The 21,885-nt window shown below is 39.5% G+C and overlaps 1 non-coding gene across 1 annotated transcript; it reads right to left on the bottom strand.

Annotated features, from left to right (window-relative positions):
- Positions 1–1,181: 1,181 nt before the first annotated feature.
- LOC127099547 (small nucleolar RNA R71) lies at positions 1,182–1,288 on the bottom strand. Its single transcript, XR_007794038.1, has one exon. It is a non-coding gene; the product is annotated as a small nucleolar RNA R71 (small nucleolar RNA).
- Positions 1,289–21,885: the final 20,597 nt, after the last annotated feature.

Genomic DNA, 21,885 nt, shown 5'->3' with positions numbered 1-21,885 from the left:
TCTAAACTTAATTGTTTTTAACTATTTCAAAAACAGCGAAAGCACTTTGTTTAGTTCATTAGGAGTTTTTAACTTAAGAAAAAAAGAGATTTTAAAACTATTTTCGGACGCGTTTATAAGTTTAGAGTCTGGTTCGTGAGAACCTCTTTTGGTTAAGAAATCCAGGTTATAATACTTTTCAACTTAGTCAAGATACTATATTTCTTTAAAATAGGTTTACTACTCTAACGCAATGCGCGCCTTTTTATAAGTGACAATAAGAGGGTTTGATTATGGAGTACAACTCGGTTCTGAATACGCGAAAGCGACAGTTCCTGTTAAATTAGTTCTTTTCAAAGTAGGAAACACTGCCCATAAGTAGCTTTATTAGCAAGTACTTGGATTATTAATTGATAACGTGAATTACATTCGACCCTGTCTTTATTAATTAATCTTTATTCAACACTTTACTTTTCATTGCGCACTCCAAAAACACTTATTTTGATTGCCTTTGATAAACACCATAACAATAGATAACGATAGATTGACACTTGGTCTTTGTGGATTCGACAATCTTTTATATTACTCTGACGCGTTCGTATACATGCGAAAGCACGCATCAAGTTTTTGGCGCCGTTGTCGGGGACCAATTTCGTCAAATTTCATTTTCTTATTGTTATATCGTTTAGACTTAGGCTATTTTCCGCCGGTCAATGCGAAGAACTCGCAGCACCGAAAGTTTAAGCTTAGTATACCCTCTGGCGGAACCTGAATGTTACGCTCGCACACGTTTATTCTTTCATAGAATTAAGAGAGCTATGGCCGAAGATCAAAACCAAAGACCTCTTAAAGATTTCGCTCAACCATCCAATGAAGAACCTAGTTCTAGTATAGTAAACCCAACCATCCCAGCTAATAATTTTGAACTTAAACCATCTCTGTTACAACTAGTGCAACAGAGACAATTCGCAGGTCTCGCTACTGAGAACCCAAACCAACATTTAAAAATATTTCTTCAATTAGCAGACACTTTTAAAACCAATGGAGCTTCTCCTGAGGCAATACGTTTAAGATTATTTCCTTTTTCCCTCAGAGATAAATCCCTATCATGGTTAGATTCCCTTCCACCCAATTCCATTACGACTTGGGATAACCTTAGAAGAGTTTTTCTTGCTAGATATTTTCCACCGAGTAAAACCGCCATTCTTCGAAACCATATAACTAGATTTACCCAAAACCAAGGAGAATCGTTGTTCGAAGCTTGGGAGAGATATAAAGAGTTGTTACGAGCATGCCCACATCATGGCTTAGAAAATTGGTTAATCATTCAAACCTTCTATAATGGACTTCATTATAACACAAAGATGACCATCGACGCTGCCGCAGGCGGTGCTCTGATGAACAAACCTTATCCTGAAGCTAGTGCCCTCATCGAAGATATGGCTCAAAACCATCAATCATGGGGAGTCAAACGAGCGACAGTTGAGAAGAAGGAAGCCCATGGAGGAGTGCATGAACTAAGCTCTATAGACATGATGCAAGCTAAAATGGACGCATTAGCCCTCAAAGTCGAGCATATCTGCATAAACCCGAATACTGTAGCCGCAGTTTCGTTGGATTGTGAGATATGTGGAACCAAAGGACACCAATCTGCAGAATGCAGTCTATTAAACGAAACCCACTCAGAGCAAGTGAACTACACCCAAGGGAACCCGTATTCGAATACCTATAACCCTGGATGGAGGAATCACCCGAACTTCTCCTATAAAAACAATAACCCTATTCAAAATAATGAACCTCCGAGACTTAGCTATCAAGCCCCTAGATCAAATCAACCTATGCAACCTGTACCATCAAAGCCGAGCCTTGAGAAAATTATGGAAAATTTTATCACCGCTCAAACTCAACAAAACAAGGAGTTCATGAACCAAAACATTCATGTTAACGAATTGATTACTCAGTTAGGAACCAAGGTTGACCAAATAGTTACTCATACCAAGATGCTTGAAACCCATATCTCTCAGGTAGCTTTAAACCAAGCCCCTCAGACTACTCCTGGAGGACAATTCCCTGGACAACCTCAACAAAATCCGAGAGGACAAGCCAATGCCATTACCCTACAAAGTGAGAACGCTTATGATGAGCCACCAAACCCTGGATTGAGTGAACCCGAAACTTCTAAGGAATGTACCAAACCCACAGACGAAGTAAAGGAACCAGAGGAATCTGAAAACCAGGAAGGTCGAGAAAAAGGAGAAGAACCTAAAGATAAAACTTACGTACCACCCCCGCCGTATAAACCACCTATACCATATCCGCAAAGACTCAAACAAACCCAGATCAATAAATAGTATAAAAAATTTATTAAAGTTATAGAAAAACTTCATGTAAAAATCCATTTCACAGAAGCCATCACCCAAATACCTTCTTATGCAAAGTTTCTCAAAGACATCCTTACCAACAAACGTAGACTTGACGATCTGAAACCTTTGGAATGTAATGCTATTTCCGAGGACAAATTAGCTAAGAAAGATAATGATCCTGGAAATTTCTCCATTCCTTGCCTTTTGGGTAATCATGTCATCGAAAAAGCTTTTCTAGACTTAGGAGCTAGTGTGAGCCTAATGCCGTTAGCGGTTTGTGAGAGGTTAAACTTAGGAGAATTACAACCCACTAAGATGTCACTTCAGTTAGCCGATAGATCTGTTAAATATCCGATAGGAATTTTAGAAGATGTTCCTGTTAGGATAGGTCAGTTATTTATCCCTACTGACTTTGTTGTCATGGACATCAAAGAGGACAATGATATACCAATCCTTCTAGGTAAACCATTCTTATCGACTGCAGGAGCCATAATAGATGTCAAGAAAGGAAAGTTGACATTTGAGGTAGGTGACGAGAAAATAGAATTTATACTTTCGAAATTTCTTATGGCATCTGTGATGGGAGACTCGTGTTATGCCTTAGATATCATTGATGAATGTGTTAGAGAATTAGGACAAAAAGAAATTACCAAAACAATTAAGTTACCATCAACTCTCATAAGGGAAGATGATGACTTTAAGAAACCCTACATCGATGATAACCTTTACGAATGTTTATCCCTTACCCCAGATCCTATGCCATGCCCTAAGAAACCAACCTTAGAACTTAAGGAACTGCCTAAGAACCTAAGATATGAGTTCCTCGATGAAAAGATGAATCGTCCAGTTATAGTTAGTGATACCTTTAGCCAATAGGAAACGAACTAACTTTTAGATGTTTTACGAAGATATCCCTCAGCCTTAGGATATAATATCTCTGACCTGAGAGGTATAAGCCCATCCGTATGCATGCATCGGATTTCGCTCGAAGAAGATTCAAAACCCTCCAGGGAACATCAGAGAAGAATAAACCCTATAATGAGTGATGTCGTTAAAAAGGAAGTTCTTAAGTTACTTGAGGCAGGTATCATCTATCAGATCTCGGATAGTAAGTGGGTGAGCCCTGTGCATGTAGTACCTAAAAAGGGAGGCATCACAGTCGTGCAAAACGATAAAGGCGAACATGTAGCAAAACGTTTAGAAGGAGGATGGCGGATGTGTATAGATTATAGAAAACTAAATAAAGCAACTAGGAAGGATCATTTTCCTTTACCATTTATAGACCAAATGTTGGAGCGTCTAGCCAGACAATCTTACTTCTGCTATCTAGATGGATACTCTGGATTCTTCCAAATACCTATCCACCCTGAAGATCAAGAAAAAACCACCTTTACATGCCCTTATGGAACTTTTGCCTACGGACGAATGTCGTTCGGCCTCTGTAATGCCCCAGCTACTTTCCAACGCTGCATGATGTCAATCTTTGCAGATTACCTAGATGGTATCATGGAAGTGTTTATGGATGATTTCTCGGTTTGCGGATTTGATTTCCACAATTGTCTTGCTAACCTTGAGAAAATCCTGGAGAGATGCGTGGAGGTGAACCTCGTGCTAAACTGGGAAAAATGTCATTTCATGGTAACCGAAGGAAAAGTTTTAGGACATATAGTTTCCGAAAAAGGTATAGAGGTAGATAAAGCTAAAATAGAAGTTATAGAAAACCTAAAACCACCAAAAACCATCAGAGAAGTCCGAAGCTTTCTTGGACACGCTGGATTCTACCGGCGTTTTATTAAGGACTTCTCCAAAATAACCAAACCTTTAACTGGACTTTTAATGAAAGATGTTGAATTCATTTTTGATGAAAAATGTAATGACGCATTTAATCTTTTAAAGCAAGCATTAGTATCAGCACCCATTATGAAACCACCTGATTGGTCGGAACCTTTTGAGATAATGTGCGATGCTAGTGATTATGCAGTTGGAGCCGTTCTAGGACAAAGGAAAGATAAAAAATTACATGCCATTTATTATGCCAGTAGAACCCTAGATGCTGCCCAACTTAACTACGCAACAACTGAAAAAGAATTACTCGTTGTAGTTTTCGCTATAGACAAATTTAGATCCTATCTAGTAGGAGCAAAAATTATAGTTTACACTGATCATGCTGCCATTCGTTACCTATTAAGTAAAAAAGATGCCAAGCCCAGGTTACTCCGATGGATTCTATTACTACAAGAGTTTGATTTAGATGTAAGAGATAAAAAAGGCACTGAAAACGTAGTAGCTAATCACCTTTCTAGGCTAGAACATCTAAAACCTGAACTAGTACCCATCAATGATGATTTCGCCTATGATAGACTGATAGCTAGAGTAGAAACCATTAAAGATAATAACCTAGATCCTTATGAGCACCCCCAAAATTCCTTAGCAATAAGTAACGTGCCCTGGTATGCAGACTTCGTTAATTACCTAGCTGCTGATATAGTACCCCCTGATCTTGACTACCACCGCAAGAAGAAATTCTTCCACGATGTTAGAAACTTCTATTGGGACGAACAACTCCTTTTCAAAAGGGGTAAAGATGGCATTTTTCGCCGTTGCGTTCCGGAAGAAGAGGTAAATAACATTATCGAGCATTGTCATTCTGCACCCTATGGTGGACATGCGAGCACCTTTAAGACATACGCCAAGATTCTTCAAGCTGGCCTATTCTGGCCTACCATGTGGCGTGATGTCTATGCTTGCATTGTCAAATGTGATAGATGCCAACGCACTGGAAACATTTCAAGGCATGATGAAATGCCTCTAAGAAACATTCAGGAAGTAGAACTCTTTGACGTATGGGGTATAGATTTCATGGGACCTTTCCCACCATCCTTAGGAAACAAGTATATCTTAGTAGCTGTAGACTATGTGTCTAAGTGGATTGAAGCTATAGCTGCACCCACAAACGACACTAGGGTAGTAATCAAACTATTTAAAAACTATATATTCCCTAGATTTGGAACACCACGTTTAGTCATAAGCGATGGAGGATCACACTTCATATCGAGAATATTTGACAAACTTTTAAGAAAATATGGAGTTAGGCATAGAGTAGCAACACCATACCATCCACAAACTATTGGCACAGTAGAAGTATCTAATATGGAGATAAAACAAATCCTAGAGAAAACTGTTTCTATTTCTAGGAGAGACTGGTCTCAGAAGCTTCAAGAAGCATTATGGGCCTATAGAACCGCTTTCAAAATCCCTATAGGAACTACTCCTTATCAACTAGTTTATGGAAAATCCTGTCACTTACCGTTCGAATTAGAGCATAAGGCCTATTGGGCCATTAAAACTTTGAATTTAGACTACCTAGCCGCTGGAGAAAAGCGTACCCTAGACATTCATAAATTAGAAGAACTTAGGCAATCTGCCTACGAGAATGCAAAAATATATAAAGAGAGGACAAAAGCCTATCACGACAAAAGAATAGTAAAGAAAAACTTTAATATAGGCGATCATGTTCTCCTTTTCAACTCTAGGTTACGACTCTTCCCTAGAAAGCTACGTTCAAGATGGACTGGTCCTTTCGGAGTATCCAAGATTCTGATATCCGGAGCCGTAGAAATCAAGAACGAAACCTGTAGTCCATTCATTGTAAATGGACAAAGACTGAAGCTCTACGAAGGAGGAAACATTCCAGCATACTACTCAAGCCACACCCTGATTGATCCACCAATTCCTACTACTACAGGTGTATAAATTCTAATCGTCAAGCTAATGACGTTAAACAAGCGTTGCGTGGGAGGCAACCCATGGTTTTTCTTTCAGTTTACTTTTTCGCATTTATTTAATTTTATTTTCATTTTATTTTATCATATTTTGCATTGAGACTAAAATTTGAATGGTTTGCACTTTCAGGATCACTTTCTTAACTTTTACAGGATGCAGGATTTCGATGACATGTACGTGGCCTATAGAGATAATGCTCAGAGAGAGCGCTACATCGCTCTGTATCAGCGCCCTATGGCACCCACACGTTATCCTGATCAGCACTGTATGGAGGCACTGGGTATCGAGCCGAGTATCTGATTCCTTAGCCACCAGCTTCACTGGGACGAGTATGCTGATGACTTGAGTAACACCTACAGGAACCTGACATTGGAGTTCCTGAGTTCATTCGACTATGACCCATACTCTGGACCAAATGGGTATGCTGCTTTCAGGCTCTTTGGAGTTGAGTACTCCTTCATCCAAAAAGAGTTCGGCGACTTACTGGGTTTCCAGACCACTCCTGATGCTATCCCGGAGACACCTATGGGATATTTTCTAGGTAAGGAGGTTGAGAAGTTTTGGAGCGATATATCAGGTGGCAGAAGCCAGGATCCATCTAAGTAGCTGTCTCATGTTATACATAACCCCGCCTTTAGATACTTTCAGATGATATTAGCACATTCCTTCCTGGGAAGACCGGATGCAGAGACATTACTGAGTGAATAGGAGATCTTCCTATTATTTTGTGCATCCCAGTCTCGCCCAATAGCATGTGGGAACTTTTTGTTATATAGTCTCAGCGGTATCTCCAGATCTACCGAAGGAGTCATCCATGTGGGCGAAATCATCATGCAGATTGTTGTCGCTTTAGGTCTATCTCGCAAGGTGTTACATCTTCGGATCTACTGTGGGTACACTACCATGGACATCGACTTCTGTTTGACCAGAGGGTTGATGAGGAGAGCCTCTTTCCACCCATGTCAGTTCCGATTGCTGGTCGACAACGAGGCTATCCATTATTTCACACTTCCAGATCATATGATGACCAGTGTGCATGATCCAGCGAATTAGAGTTATGCTCTGGAGGGCCAGGGAGAGACCGTCGAGGAGCCGAGATCACCACCCATTGTTGAATACACACCTACACCACCATCTCCCAGGATCATTGTTTTCTCTAATAATCTTTCATTGCAGACCCCCGACATCCGCACTCAGATTGCTGAGTGTCGTAGAGAGATCGTAGAGCTTAGACAGGAGGTGGCTGACCTCAGTTTATAGATGGGAGTGTCTGATCTCACCCATGCTACTAAAGCCGACTGCCTATATCAGGAGATCGCAGAGCTCAGGCAGGAGGTAGCCATGCTCCGTGGATCCTCTCAGGAAGACGACATCCCTACTATATGATCTCACCATTCCATCTTATTTTATCTTTCTTTTATTTTATTTTTCTCGTATTTACATAACTCATTTTATATTATCGCATTTGGAATATTATATAAACTACGTCTATACATTGATATTTCTACTTTTATCTATATATGTCTTATATTTGTTTTATTTGCATTTTTTATTTTTTAGTTATTTATTTATTATTAGTCTAATATTTAATTTTTGTTTCATTTTTATTTTTATTTTTACTTTTATAAAATTATGCAAGCCAAGGATACTAGGAAAATCACAAGACAAATGCTATTCGGACCCCTCAAAGCCAAAAGACAAGAGAAGCCCAAGCCAAAAGACCAAAATCCGGCCCAGCCAGATTTTGCCTTGTGGCGCCCGCCATAGACCCTGTGGCGCCCGCTACAGCGTCTGTAAAAGGTCGGGGCAGAACCCCTTTCTTCATCATTTTTACACCTTACAACCTTCCAAACCCATTTTTTCACCTTGGAAAAACATCCTTGAACCCACAAAAAGCTCATACTTTTCTAACCACCACACCGTACAAATCATTTTTCCGATTTCCATTTCCATTTTCATCCGTCGGATTTCGTAAAAATCCAACCTTTTCACATTCCACTTCATCTTCTTCATCAATTTTCAAGAGCTTCCAAATGGAGTTTAACGGATTCATTCTTCGAGGAGGGAAACCGGGGGATAGACAAAGAAAAATTATCGAACGGTTGCAAAATCGGGAAATCCTCCCGACAAGGTATGTTGACGAAAATTGTCTCTACACTTTAGGTATCTATCATAGCATATTTCATTTATTAGATAACTTAGGATTGCATAATTTCTTTTCCAACAAAGAACCCACCTATGAGCGATTGACAATTGAATTTTTAAGTTCCTTAATCTATATTGTCAACCCTAACACTGCTAGCACAGTTGGTACTGTCAGATTTAAAATGTTTGCTGTTGAATATGAATTCAGTACCGACAAACTAGCCAGCTTGTTAGGAATCCCTCATGGGGAAGGTGCTATTTGTGAGGCCCATTTGGATTCAGAGTGGTCAGTTGAGGTATTTTCCTTCTGGGAGCGTTTATCAAACACTTCCATAAATTCTTTTGAAGGAGTTCTTGCCTCAACTATCCACAACCCGGCCATCAGAGTTTTTAGATATCTGTTGGCATGCACTATTTTTGGCCGGGAGAATCCAAATAAGGTTAATGCTAAAGAGCTTCTATTTTTACAAGGAAGCCTCACAAATAGACGAATTAATTCGGTCCCGTTCATGCTTGCTCATATGACTTTAACTTTGAATAAAGCGGGACCGATTTCTTTTGGTGGATTGATTACATCTATTGCTCGGGCACTTAACCTGAACAATGAGATGACTACCCTAGACCCCTTGCCTCCTCGCACAATTAACCTAAAATTTTTGAGAGACATGAAATTGTGCCCGTTTGAGGAGAGAAGGAGGCTATATGCTTATGGTTCATGGCGTAGCCATCCCATCTGTTGTTTTACCGTGCACTAGACGTACAGATGTACGAGATAAAAGGAATTGGACCTACGCTTTAGATGCTCCACCTGTTTTGGGTCCTCTTCCTCCTAACATTCCTGATGAGGCGGGACATGACACTGATGATGAATATGATCGGAGAGAGAGATCTCTCGTACCCCATGTGTCCCCCCATCATCCTTCACCACCACATACCGCACCATCTTCTTCTTCTGCAGGTACCACTCCTGGCTTTTATATTACGGAGGAGATGTGGTGTGACCACATGGCTAGAGAGAAAAGGCGTGACGACCTACTCTCTACCATCCAACAACAGCTGGCGAATAACATGAGCTTCATGCAAGAGTTGCAGCAGAGGACAGACAGGTCCTACGACACTGTTTTACAGTCCCTACAAACGATCACAGATACACAAGCCCGTCAGCAACACTACCACCAGAGACACATGGCACTCATTGAAGCCACTCAAGGTTCCATTATGGGTAACCTTCGAGAGGTGATGACCGCTCAGGATGCCCTGCAGGCGAGGATGGATCAGAGAGACCGTCGTCGTACTCGATCCCGTCGTCCACCTCAGGATGGCGAGGGCACTAGTGGTCAGCAATAGGTTGTCAGGTAACTCTTCCCTTATCTTATTTCGAAACATTGGGGACAATGTTCGATTTAAGTGTGGGAGGAGACTCTATCGTCTTTTCTTTATTGTTTTTCTCGTTTTTATCCTTTATCGCTTTTTCTTTGCTGTTTTTAGATAGTTTATTTATTGTTATTTCCTTTTAGTTGTTTATTTTGCTTTTTAGTATAATGCATGAGTCTGACGAGTCACCAAATATAGTATATCTTTAGTACAATCCTACCTCCCCATACCTTTAGCCCCACCGAAAAAAAAATTGCAAAGGAAAATAGTGTTATTCCGAAAGTTTTCAGGTTTTAAAGAAATGTTTTGAGTAAGGATGCGGTGACTTGGGAGAACTTTGCGAAACATCAGTATTATTTTAGCACCATAGACTTCGTAAATATAGGAACAACTCCCGAAACCCCATATACCATGGCCTTAATCATCATTTCCGTATAAGTTCTCAGTAGTTTATCTCAGCAGTCAGCTCCGGCCTACGCATCCTCTACGTAGGGGACCGATGCAAATAAGTGAATGATCCAGAAAAACAAAAAAAATAAAAGAAAGCAAAAAGGCAACTCCGGTATAAGTGACCCTCACAAAGTCATTTAAACCAAAGAATTGTAAAAATTTGCTACAAAAAGAAAAAGAAAAACTTACCCACAGTTAGTTGGTTCAAAGGTATCTGGCACTGAACTCGGTAGGAAGGATTACGATCCGATCCCCCACAACTACAGTTGGGTCCAATAAAAGGGTTTCCACATATTTATGTGCCAGAAAACCCATGCTCAGATCATAATCACTAACAGGTCACTCTACTATGAAGCATGTACGGATAACAGGCTTAATGTGATTGCGCCTGAATGAAAAGGACACAAAAAGAGATGAAGAGGCAGGCCTAGGTATTGTGGGATAATATGGGTTGGTTAATATAGGAATGAAGTTTATGTCCGTATTTGCGGATTAGTGTCATCATGATACCCTTAGTTCACTCAGTTAGTACCTATCACTGCATCCCGACTTGAACTTAGAATTTTTACCTGAAGCACTCGTTTACACAAATTTTCTTTTATGAGCTTTTTAATGTTTTGTTTGAGGACAAGCAAAGGTTTAAGTGTGGGAGAGTTTGATAACACTGAAATTTACCGTATTTTCGACTCCGATTTCACATGCATTCTAGTTGTTTTATTGTTATTTTGTTGTGTTATTGCTATGTTTTCCTTTGTTTTCAGGTTTTTACTTTAATCGGAGCCCCGATCGAGAAAAGGAGTGAAAAAGAGCTAAAAACCCTAAAATTCAGCATTTTGTACTTGTGGCCTACCCCATGGCTGGCGCCATAGACCCTGCCATGACGTGTCCAAGCTCAACTTCCCTCAACTGCCACGTTCCCCACTACTTCCACTAAGGCGCCTCAGATTGGCCTTGTGGCGGGCGCCATGTGTAACACCCCAAATAAAGAAAAAAGAATTATTTAATTAAGTTGATAATATAATTATTAATTTAATTAAATAAATTGGATTATTGGATTATTATTATTATTATTATTATTATTATTATTTGGGAATAATAATATTTGGAAAATATATATATAAGTGGGAATAAAGAAAAGGGTTTCATTCTTAACAAAGAAATTTCACGTGAAACTCAGAGAAGCTGCAGAGAAGAGGAAAAAGGGCAAAGAGCCGAAAAGCACGGTTGAGGAACGGAAAAGCTAAAGCTTAGAGAATTGCCGGATTATCTCAGGTAAGGGGGGGTTTATCGTCGGTTAATGGGTATTATAGATTAACATGTCATGGGTAGTGATAAGCCGTTGAGTTAACCCTAATTGGGACTGTATATGCTGAAATTGACGTTGGATAACCCGTGTTAAAAACTGCAAATTGAATTGATAGTTGTGTGAGTCGTAAATGTTAGACTATAGCACGGATCACAATTAAAAACTTGATTCGGCACTACTAAATTACAGACAATTTAGGTTTTCTTAGAAAGGGTTTAGATGCGGAAGCGGCCGGAAAACCTGATCTGCGTGAAGCTAACAGAACTTTGGAATAATTCAGAAACACTGAGTCTGCGCGCGAGCGGTCGACCATAGGGTCGGCGTGCGCTGACCCGTGGGGTATGCGCCGACTGCATGCGTCGACGCAAGGCATTTTGGCGCCGACCCGTGAGTGAAGCGTCGACCCCATGCGTCGACGCAAGGGGCCTTTGCGCCGACTCCCTCCAGTTGAGCAGAGTCTTTGCAGAGTGGAAAATAGTTAATCTTTTTATGTTGTAAATGTGATTGGTGATTGAACCATTGTAGTTAATCGTGAGGAATAATTTTGTTGGGTTTTATGTTGTGAAATGTTGATGCAAATATGTGATAAGTTGTTTTATTGAAAACTCTGAGTTGTAGGCTGATGAGCCAAAGTTGAATATAAGTTGTTTCGTTGAAAATACTGAGTAGTAGGCTGATGAGCCAACGTTGATTTTAAGTTGTTGTTGTTGAAAAAGCTGTTGTGTTGCTGTTGCTATTATATTGTTAAGGTTGCAAGTCGTACATGCCATATACATTCATATGCATTAAGTCGGAGCTTTGTCTCACACCACGTTGGCCTGGATTGGCAAAATTATGGGGCTTTTGCTCACACCACGTTGGCCTGGATTGGCAAAATTTTAAGTTGAAAGTTGAAGGCTTATGCCTTGATGCCCACTAAACTGGCAATGATTTTAAGTTGGGAGTTTTACTCCAAATGGTACCACATGCATGAAGAGTCGAGTCTCATTTGAGTTGCATTTACGTTGTGTTTGAATATGATGTTGAGTTGAATATGCTGCTACCGAATGCATGATATGATGTGGGTGATTAACGTGTAAAGTTACTTAACATAACATGATGATTTATAATATTTGTTATATCGATTGAGGAACTCACCCTTACAGCTATATTTTTCAGGTAACGAGCAGTGAGTCGAATAGAAGCTAGTGCTTGAAGTCTAGTGTGGTTAGAGGGTCATGCTCTGATAGATGTAACATCGGGACGGGAAGTTTGAATTGTTGAATAAATGTTAATTTTGATGAATTACAGATGTGGAAATATTTTATCCGCTGCGTATTTTGCAAGAAGTTTTATGTTGAATAAAATTGAGCATTGACTGATTTTATGTTGACTTTTGTGAAGAAGTTGTTATGTGACACCCTTGAGATGCATGATTACTCTGATACGTATGATTTAATTGTTGTTGTTTTATTATTAAACATTTGGGGTATTTTAGAAGGGTGTTACATTAGTGGTATCAGAGCAGGTCGGTCCGTCCGGCCAGTTGTCGTGTCGTTTTGTCTAACAATTGTGTATTGTTACCAATCTAACTTTAAGTTGTGTTGTATTGATAAGTTGAAATGGCTGGAAGGAATGACGCTGCAATGGCTGCCGCAATGCAAGCAATGGCACAAGCTGTGCAGAACTTGCCAAATGCTGGTGGAGATGCTGGATCACGTAGCTTGGCGACTTTTCAGAGAGAGAATCCGCCGGTGTTTAAAGGGAAGCATGATCCAGATGCAGCTTTGGGATGGTTGAAAGAGATTGAGAGAATCTTCCGTGTTATGGATTGCACTCCAGCTCAGAAGGTTCGGTATGGTACTCACATGCTAGCAGTCGAAGCTGATGACTGGTGGCTAGAGACTCACGAGAGGTTGACCGTAGCAGGTGAAGACATTACTTGGGATGTATTCCGTAGGGAATTTCTGAGGAAGTATTATCCAGAGGATGTCCGTGGTAAGAAGGAGATTGAATTCCTTGAGCTGAAGCAAGGAAACATGTCTGTCACGGATTATGCTGCGAAATTTGTGGAGTTGTCCAAATTTTATCCTCATTACACTGGTGCTGGTGCTGAATTTTCAAAGTGCATCAAGTTTGAAAATGGATTGCGCTCTGAAATTAAGAAGGCTGTTGGGTATCAGAAGATACGCATTTTTACTGAGTTGGTTGATAGCTGCAGGATATTTGAAGAGGACAATAATGCTCATTACAAGATTGTCAGTGACCGCAGAGGCAAGCAACATCAAAATCGTGGCAAGCCGTATGATGTTCCAGCTGGAAAGGGGAAGCAAAGAGCTGCTCCGGCTCAGAGAGCTAGTGGGGGAGGTGCTCCTACTGGTATAGTTTGCTTCAAATGTGGTCAGGCTGGTCATAAGAGTAATGTATGCACTGCTGAAGTAAAGAGGTGTTTTCGCTGTGGTAAGACTGGGCATGCAATAGCTGATTGCAAGCACAAAGAAGTGATTTGTTTTAATTGTGGCGAAGAAGGGCATATTGGAAGTCAGTGTCAGAAGCCGAAGAAAGGGAATCAGTCTGGAGGCAAGGTCTTTGCTTTATCGGGTTCTGAGACTTCTGCTGATGATCGTTTGATCCGAGGTACGTGTTATGTTAATGGCTTTCCTCTTGTAGCTATTATTGACACAGGTGCGACTCATTCCTTTATATCTTTGGATTGTGCTGTGAAACTTAAGTTAGAGATATCTGAGATGTTTGGTAGTATGGTGATTGATACTCCTGCGAAGGGTTCAGTGACTACTACTTCGATTTGTTTAAATTGTCCTTTGAGCATTTTTGGTAGAGACTTTAGGATGGACCTAGTGTGTCTTCCACTAGTGCAGATTGATGTTATTCTGGGTATGAACTGGTTGGTGTTTAACCGAGTTTCTATCAATTGTTTTGATAAGACGGTAGTCTTTCCTGAGATTGAGGAAGGAAAGAGTTTGTTTCTATCAGCAAGGCAGGTGAATGAAGAAGTAGTGGATGGAGCAGAGTTGTTTATGCTGTTAGCGACTTTGGAGGCTAAAGATAAACTGGTGATTGGCGATCTAGCCGTGGTGTGTGATTTTCCTGATGTGTTTCCTGAAGAGGTGAATGAATTGCCGCCAGAGCGTGAAGTGGAGTTCTCTATTGACTTGGTACCTGGTACTAGGCCGATATCGATGGCTCCGTACCGTATGTCTGCTGTTGAGTTAACTGAATTGAAGAGTCAGTTGGAAGATCTGTTGGATAAGAAATTTATTCGTCCGAGTGTGTCACCGTGGGGTGCGCCAGTGCTATTGGTTAAGAAGAAAGAAGGTACTATGAGGTTGTGTGTGGACTACAGGCAACTGAATAAAGTGACGATCAAGAATCGGTATCCTTTGCCGAGGATTGATGATTTGATGGATCAGTTGGTTGGTGCAAGTGTGTTCAGCAAGATAGATTTGAGATCTGGGTATCATCAGATACGCGTGAAGACTGAGGATATTCAGAAGACTGCTTTCAGAACCAGGTATGGACATTATGAGTATTCTGTAATGCCTTTTGGTGTGACTAATGCGCCTGGAGTATTTATGGAGTATATGAATAGGATTTTCCATCCGTACCTAGACAAGTTTGTTGTGGTGTTTATTGATGATATTTTGGTGTATTCGAAGTCTGAAGAAGAGCATGCTGAGCATTTGAGAGTGGTTTTAGAAGTTCTCCGAGAAAAGAAGCTATTTGCTAAACTCTCTAAATGTGAATTTTGGTTAGAAGAGGTAAGTTTTCTTGGTCATGTGATTTCAAGAGGTGGTGTTGCTGTTGATCCTTCTAAGATAGAAGCGGTATCTAAGTGGGAAGCTCCGAAGTCTGTTGCTGAGGTTCGAAGTTTCCTTGGTTTGGCTGGTTATTACAGGAAGTTCATTGAGGGATTTTCCAAGTTGGCGTTACCGTTGACAATGTTGACTAGAAAGGGGCAAGCGTTTATTTGGGACTCAAAATGTGAAGAAGGGTTCCAAGAGTTAAAGAGAAGGTTAACTAGTGCTCCTATTCTGATATTACCGAGTTCATCGGAACCATTTGAAGTTTACTGTGATGCTTCATTGTTGGGTTTGGGTGGCGTGTTGATGCAGAATAAGCAGGTTATAGCTTATGCTTCGAGACAACTGAGGGTTCATGAGAGGAACTATCCGACGCACGATTTAGAGTTGGCGGCTGTGGTGTTTGTTCTGAAGTTATGGAGACATTACTTGTATGGGTCAAGATTTGAAGTTTTCAGTGACCATAAAAGTTTAAAGTATTTGTTTGATCAGAAAGAGCTGAATATGAGACAGAGGAGATGGTTAGAGTTTCTGAAGGATTATGACTTTGGTTTGAATTACCATCCGGGTAAAGCAAATGTAGTGGCTGATGCGTTGAGTCGGAAATCATTGCATATATCTATGCTAATGGTTAAGGAGTTAGATTTAATTGAACAGTTTAGAGATTTGAGTTTGGTGTGTGAGAGTACTCACAATAGTGTTAAATTGGGAATGTTGAAGTTAACAAGTGGTATTCTGGATGAGATCAGAGAGGGTCAGAAATCTGATGTGCTTTTGGTTGATAAGTTGACTCTGGTGAATCAAGGTCAAGGTGGTGAATTCAGAGTTGATGAGACTGGTATTTTGAAATTTGGTAGTCGGGTGTGTGTTCCGGATGTTACAGAACTTAAGAAGAGTATTCTTGAAGAAGGACATCGTAGTGGGTTGAGTATTCATCCTGGAGCTACGAAGATGTATCATGATTTAAAGAAGTTATTTTGGTGGCCGGGAATGAAAAGAGAAATTGCGAGTTTTGTCTATTCTTGTTTGACTTGTCAGAAGTCAAAGGTTGAGCATCAGAAGCCGTCTGGGCTAATGCAACCGTTGGCGATTCCAGAGTGGAAATGGGATAGTATCAGTATGGATTTTGTTTCTGGTTTACCGAGGACAAGTAAGAATTTTGAAGCTATTTGGGTGATTGTGGATAGGTTGACGAAGTCGGCTCGTTTCATTCCGATCAGAATGGATTATCCGTTAGAGAAATTGGCTGAGTTGTATATTGAGAAGATTGTAAGTCTGCATGGTATTCCGTCGAGTATTGTTTCGGACAGAGATCCTAGATTTACATCGAAATTCTGGGAAGGTTTGCAGAAGGCTTTGGGAACTAAGTTGAGACTGAGTTCTGCATATCATCCGCAGACTGATGGTCAGACTGAGAGGACGATTCAGTCACTAGAGGATCTTTTGAGAGCTTGTGTTTTGGAGAAGGGAGGAGCTTGGGATTGTTATTTACCTTTGATTGAGTTTACCTACAACAATAGTTTTCATTCGAGTATTGGTATGGCACCGTTTGAAGCTTTGTATGGTAGGAGATGTCGGACACCGTTATGTTGGTATGAGTCCGGTGAGAGTGCTGTGGTTGGACCGGAGATTGTTCAACAGACTACAGAAAAGATTAAGATGATTCAGGAGAAGATGAGAATTGCTCAGAGTCGTCAGAAGAGTTATCATGACAAGAGGAGGAAGTCACTTGAGTTCCAAGAGGGAGATCATGTGTTTCTTCGTGTTACTCCGATAACAGGTGTTGGTCGAGCTTTGAAGTCGAAGAAGTTGACACCGCGATTTATTGGTCCTTATCAGATTTTGGAGAGGATAGGAGAAGTAGCCTATCGTATCGCTTTACCGCCGTCACTTGCGAATTTGCATGAGGTTTTCCATGTGTCCCAGTTGAGGAGATACATTCATGATCCGTCGCATGTGATCCAAGTAGATGATGTACAGGTGAGAGATAACCTGACTGTTGAAACATCGCCTATGAGGATTGAGGATCGAGAGTTGAAGCAGTTGCGGGGTAAAGAGATTGCCTTAGTGAAGGTAGCTTGGGGAGGACCAGCAGGTGGCAATGTGACTTGGGAGCTGGAGAGTCAGATGAAAGAGTCCTATCCAGAGTTATTTGTTTGAGGTATGTTTTCGAGGACGAAAACTCTTTTAGTGGGGGAGAGTTGTAACACCCCAAATAAAGAAAAAAGAATTATTTAATTAAGTTGATAATATAATTATTAATTTAATTAAATAAATTGGATTATTGGATTATTATTATTATTATTATTATTATTATTATTATTATTATTATTATTATTTGGGAATAATAATATTTGGAAAATATATATATAAGTGGGAATAAAGAAAAGGGTTTCATTCTTAACAAAGAAATTTCACGTGAAACTCAGAGAAGCTGCAGAGAAGAGGAAAAAGGGCAAAGAGCCGAAAAGCACGGTTGAGGAACGGAAAAGCTAAAGCTTAGAGAATTGCCGGATTATCTCAGGTAAGGGGGGGTTTATCGTCGGTTAATGGGTATTATAGATTAACATGTCATGGGTAGTGATAAGCCGTTGAGTTAACCCTAATTGGGACTGTATATGCTGAAATTGACGTTGGATAACCCGTGTTAAAAACTGCAAATTGAATTGATAGTTGTGTGAGTCGTAAATGTTAGACTATAGCACGGATCACAATTAAAAACTTGATTCGGCACTACTAAATTACAGACAATTTAGGTTTTCTTAGAAAGGGTTTAGATGCGGAAGCGGCCGGAAAACCTGATCTGCGTGAAGCTAACAGAACTTTGGAATAATTCAGAAAAACTGAGTCTGCGCGCGAGCGGTCGACCATAGGGTCGGCGTGCGCTGACCCGTGGGGTATGCGCCGACTGCATGCGTCGACGCAAGGCATTTTGGCGCCGACCCGTGAGTGAAGCGTCGACCCCATGCGTCGACGCAAGGGGCCTTTGCGCCGACTCCCTCCAGTTGAGCAGAGTCTTTGCAGAGTGGAAAATAGTTAATCTTTTTATGTTGTAAATGTGATTGGTGATTGAACCATTGTAGTTAATCGTGAGGAATAATTTTGTTGGGTTTTATGTTGTGAAATGTTGATGCAAATATGTGATAAGTTGTTTTATTGAAAACTCTGAGTTGTAGGCTGATGAGCCAAAGTTGAATATAAGTTGTTTCGTTGAAAATACTGAGTAGTAGGCTGATGAGCCAACGTTGATTTTAAGTTGTTGTTGTTGAAAAAGCTGTTGTGTTGCTGTTGCTATTATATTGTTAAGGTTGCAAGTCGTACATGCCATATACATTCATATGCATTAAGTCGGAGCTTTGTCTCACACCACGTTGGCCTGGATTGGCAAAATTATGGGGCTTTTGCTCACACCACGTTGGCCTGGATTGGCAAAATTTTAAGTTGAAAGTTGAAGGCTTATGCCTTGATGCCCACTAAACTGGCAATGATTTTAAGTTGGGAGTTTTACTCCAAATGGTACCACATGCATGAAGAGTCGAGTCTCATTTGAGTTGCATTTACGTTGTGTTTGAATATGATGTTGAGTTGAATATGCTGCTACCGAATGCATGATATGATGTGGGTGATTAACGTGTAAAGTTACTTAACATAACATGATGATTTATAATATTTGTTATATCGATTGAGGAACTCACCCTTACAGCTATATTTTTCAGGTAACGAGCAGTGAGTCGAATAGAAGCTAGTGCTTGAAGTCTAGTGTGGTTAGAGGGTCATGCTCTGATAGATGTAACATCGGGACGGGAAGTTTGAATTGTTGAATAAATGTTAATTTTGATGAATTACAGATGTGGAAATATTTTATCCGCTGCGTATTTTGCAAGAAGTTTTATGTTGAATAAAATTGAGCATTGACTGATTTTATGTTGACTTTTGTGAAGAAGTTGTTATGTGACACCCTTGAGATGCATGATTACTCTGATACGTATGATTTAATTGTTGTTGTTTTATTATTAAACATTTGGGGTATTTTAGAAGGGTGTTACACCATGGCCTTGTGGCGGGCGCCACAAGAGGAAAACTTTTCCCTCCCATTTTCAAGTTGAAGGGCATCCTTGTCATTTCCATCTTTTTACTTGCTTATAAATAGAAACTCGAAATCACATTTACAATCATCCAAACTTAGAACAGAGGCAAACTCAGAGCAACTTTGTTTCACTTAGGCATATATTCAGTATTTTAAAGTGGTAATCGCTTCGCATTGGAGTGCTACCATAATTGTGTAATCGAGTCTGTGAAAGAGTCTGTAATCGAGTTTGGAGCACTTTGGAAGGAAGTTAATCCTGCCGCCATTTTCATTTCCGCATTGCAATTTATTCAACCCTCCGATTGGAGTAGGTTTTTATTACTTGCCTTTAAATTATTTATTTCCTCGCACTCGCTTTACTTTCATTTATTTCCTCGCACTCGCTTTACTTTCATTTATTTTCGCGCACTCGCTTTAAATTTATTTATTTCCTCGCACTCTCACTACTTTTATTTACTTTCCGCACTCGCACTACTTTTATTTAAATTAATGCATTTTTACTTTACCATGTCTAACTAACTTTATAAGGTTAGAATGTAAGGATCGCAATTGAACTGATAATCCGTACAATTGTTAATAGAAACACTTAAAGGCTATTTTAACTTTCAACTTAAGTTTTCCCGCACTTCAATTCCGTTGGGTAAGATCGAAAGCCGTCCAACGTCTATCTAAACTTAATTGTTTTTAACTATTTCAAAAACAGCGAAAGCGCTTTGTTTAGTTCATTAGGAGTTTTTAACTTAAGAAGAAAAGAGATTTTAAAACTATTTTCGGACGCGTTTATAAGTTTAGAGTCTGGTTCATGAGAACCTCTTTTGGTTAAGAAATCCAGGTTATAATACTTTTCAACTTAGTCAAGATACTATATTTCTTAAAAATAGGTTTACTACTCTAACACAATGCGCACCTTTTTATAAGTGACAATAAGAGGGTTTGATTAGGGAGTACAACTCGGTTCTGAATACGCGAAAGCGACAGTTCCTGTTAAATTAGTTCTTTTCAAAGTAGGAAACACTGCCCATAAGTAGCTCTATTAGCAAGTACTTAGATTATTAATTGATAACGTGAATTACATTCGACCCTGTCTTTATTAATTAATCTTTATTCAACACTTTACTTTTCATTGCACACTCCAAAAACACTTATTTTGATTGCCTTTGATAAACACTGATCGCGACTTTATGAGTTGAATTTGGGGTACAAACTGCAAGTGCACAGTTCTATCGCGTAGTTTTAAAAGATATCGATCCCATAGGGACTTATGAATCGATATACCGTTATCTAAGGTTACTTCGTAAAGCTAAGGCAGGTAATACTTTGATTGTTTGGGGGAAAAGCTAAAACTAAAATAAGATCTAAAATAAATATCTAATAAGCGGATATCGGTATGTAGTTCGTCGTAATTAGGGAATCAATTCTTTGTTGGTTTCTTGGTTTTAAAATAAATCTTTTCAGTTGACGCTATTGATTAAAAGTCTTATCTCAAACTCTCGCTCTGTTGAATAAACTATGATTTTATATTAACGTAGCTGTCACTTATAGTTAAGTCAAAAACCACTTTTTGAAAACAATAGAATCCGGAGAAACTCTTTTTAAGAAAACACTAATCGTTTAAACACCCTTATCTCAAACTCTCGCTCTGTTGACTTAGGTTATATAATTAAATTCAAATGCTTAACTCTCGTCCTCACATTCAATCTTTAAAAATACTTTTTGAAAAAGGTTAGAATTTAATTAACTCTAAAAATTGCTCTCGCCCTGATCTAGAATTAATGTCCAATTTACACTGTCCAGTCAAAAACTCAAACTCTCGCTCTATTGCTTTTAACTTCTTTATGTCTTTTACTTTCGTACAAAAACTTTGTTATTAAACCTGTAAATTGAGACCGTAAAAAGAGTGATTTTAATTTTAAACTTAATTAAACCAATTTGGTTTTGATTCCTTCATTCCGCTTACTCTACATACCGATACCTAAGTAAATCAGCCAGACATGCTAAACAGACTTAAATAAATATCATGCATAAACAGATTTATCTCAGGCAAATAATATAAATAAACAGTAAAACAGGGCATATATAAATCCAAACAATAATTAAAGAACCTGAGAAATTAAATAGCAGTCTTGAACACTCCACCACAGGTCGGTTGGATTTGTTCTTGAATTCTTCAATCAGGCAGGAAAATAAAAGCGAAGGAATAAAAAAACTAGATTCTAACATAAGGTTAGATCCGGTAAAAGGTACACAATAGTTTCCGGTGTAGAAACTATTGTGCGAAAAAGAATTAACTAAATGCTAAAAAGGAAAATAGAAAATTGCAAGGGAAAACAATATAAAACTCGTACAAGTATTGTTGTAAAAATATGCTTAAGTTGCTGAAAAAGAAAAAATGTGAAAAAGCGAAAACGGCAAAGAAAGCTGGAAAAAGTGTCGAACCGAGAGCTTTCCAAAAAGCTCTATTTATACTGAACCGAGAGCAAGGCGTGACGCTCGTCACAGCCCTTGTGACGCTCGTCACAGGCACAGCGCCTGTGCTTTTTGGGCTGGGCTTTGGCTTTTTGATATTTGCTTCTTTTCATTCCTTTTTGCACCTCCTTT

The sequence above is a fragment of the Lathyrus oleraceus genome, chromosome 6 (assembly GCF_024323335.1).
Source record: "Lathyrus oleraceus cultivar Zhongwan6 chromosome 6, CAAS_Psat_ZW6_1.0, whole genome shotgun sequence".
NCBI classification, from domain to species: domain Eukaryota; kingdom Viridiplantae; phylum Streptophyta; class Magnoliopsida; order Fabales; family Fabaceae; genus Lathyrus; species Lathyrus oleraceus.
This window is presented reverse-complemented; position numbering and strand designations above follow the sequence as displayed.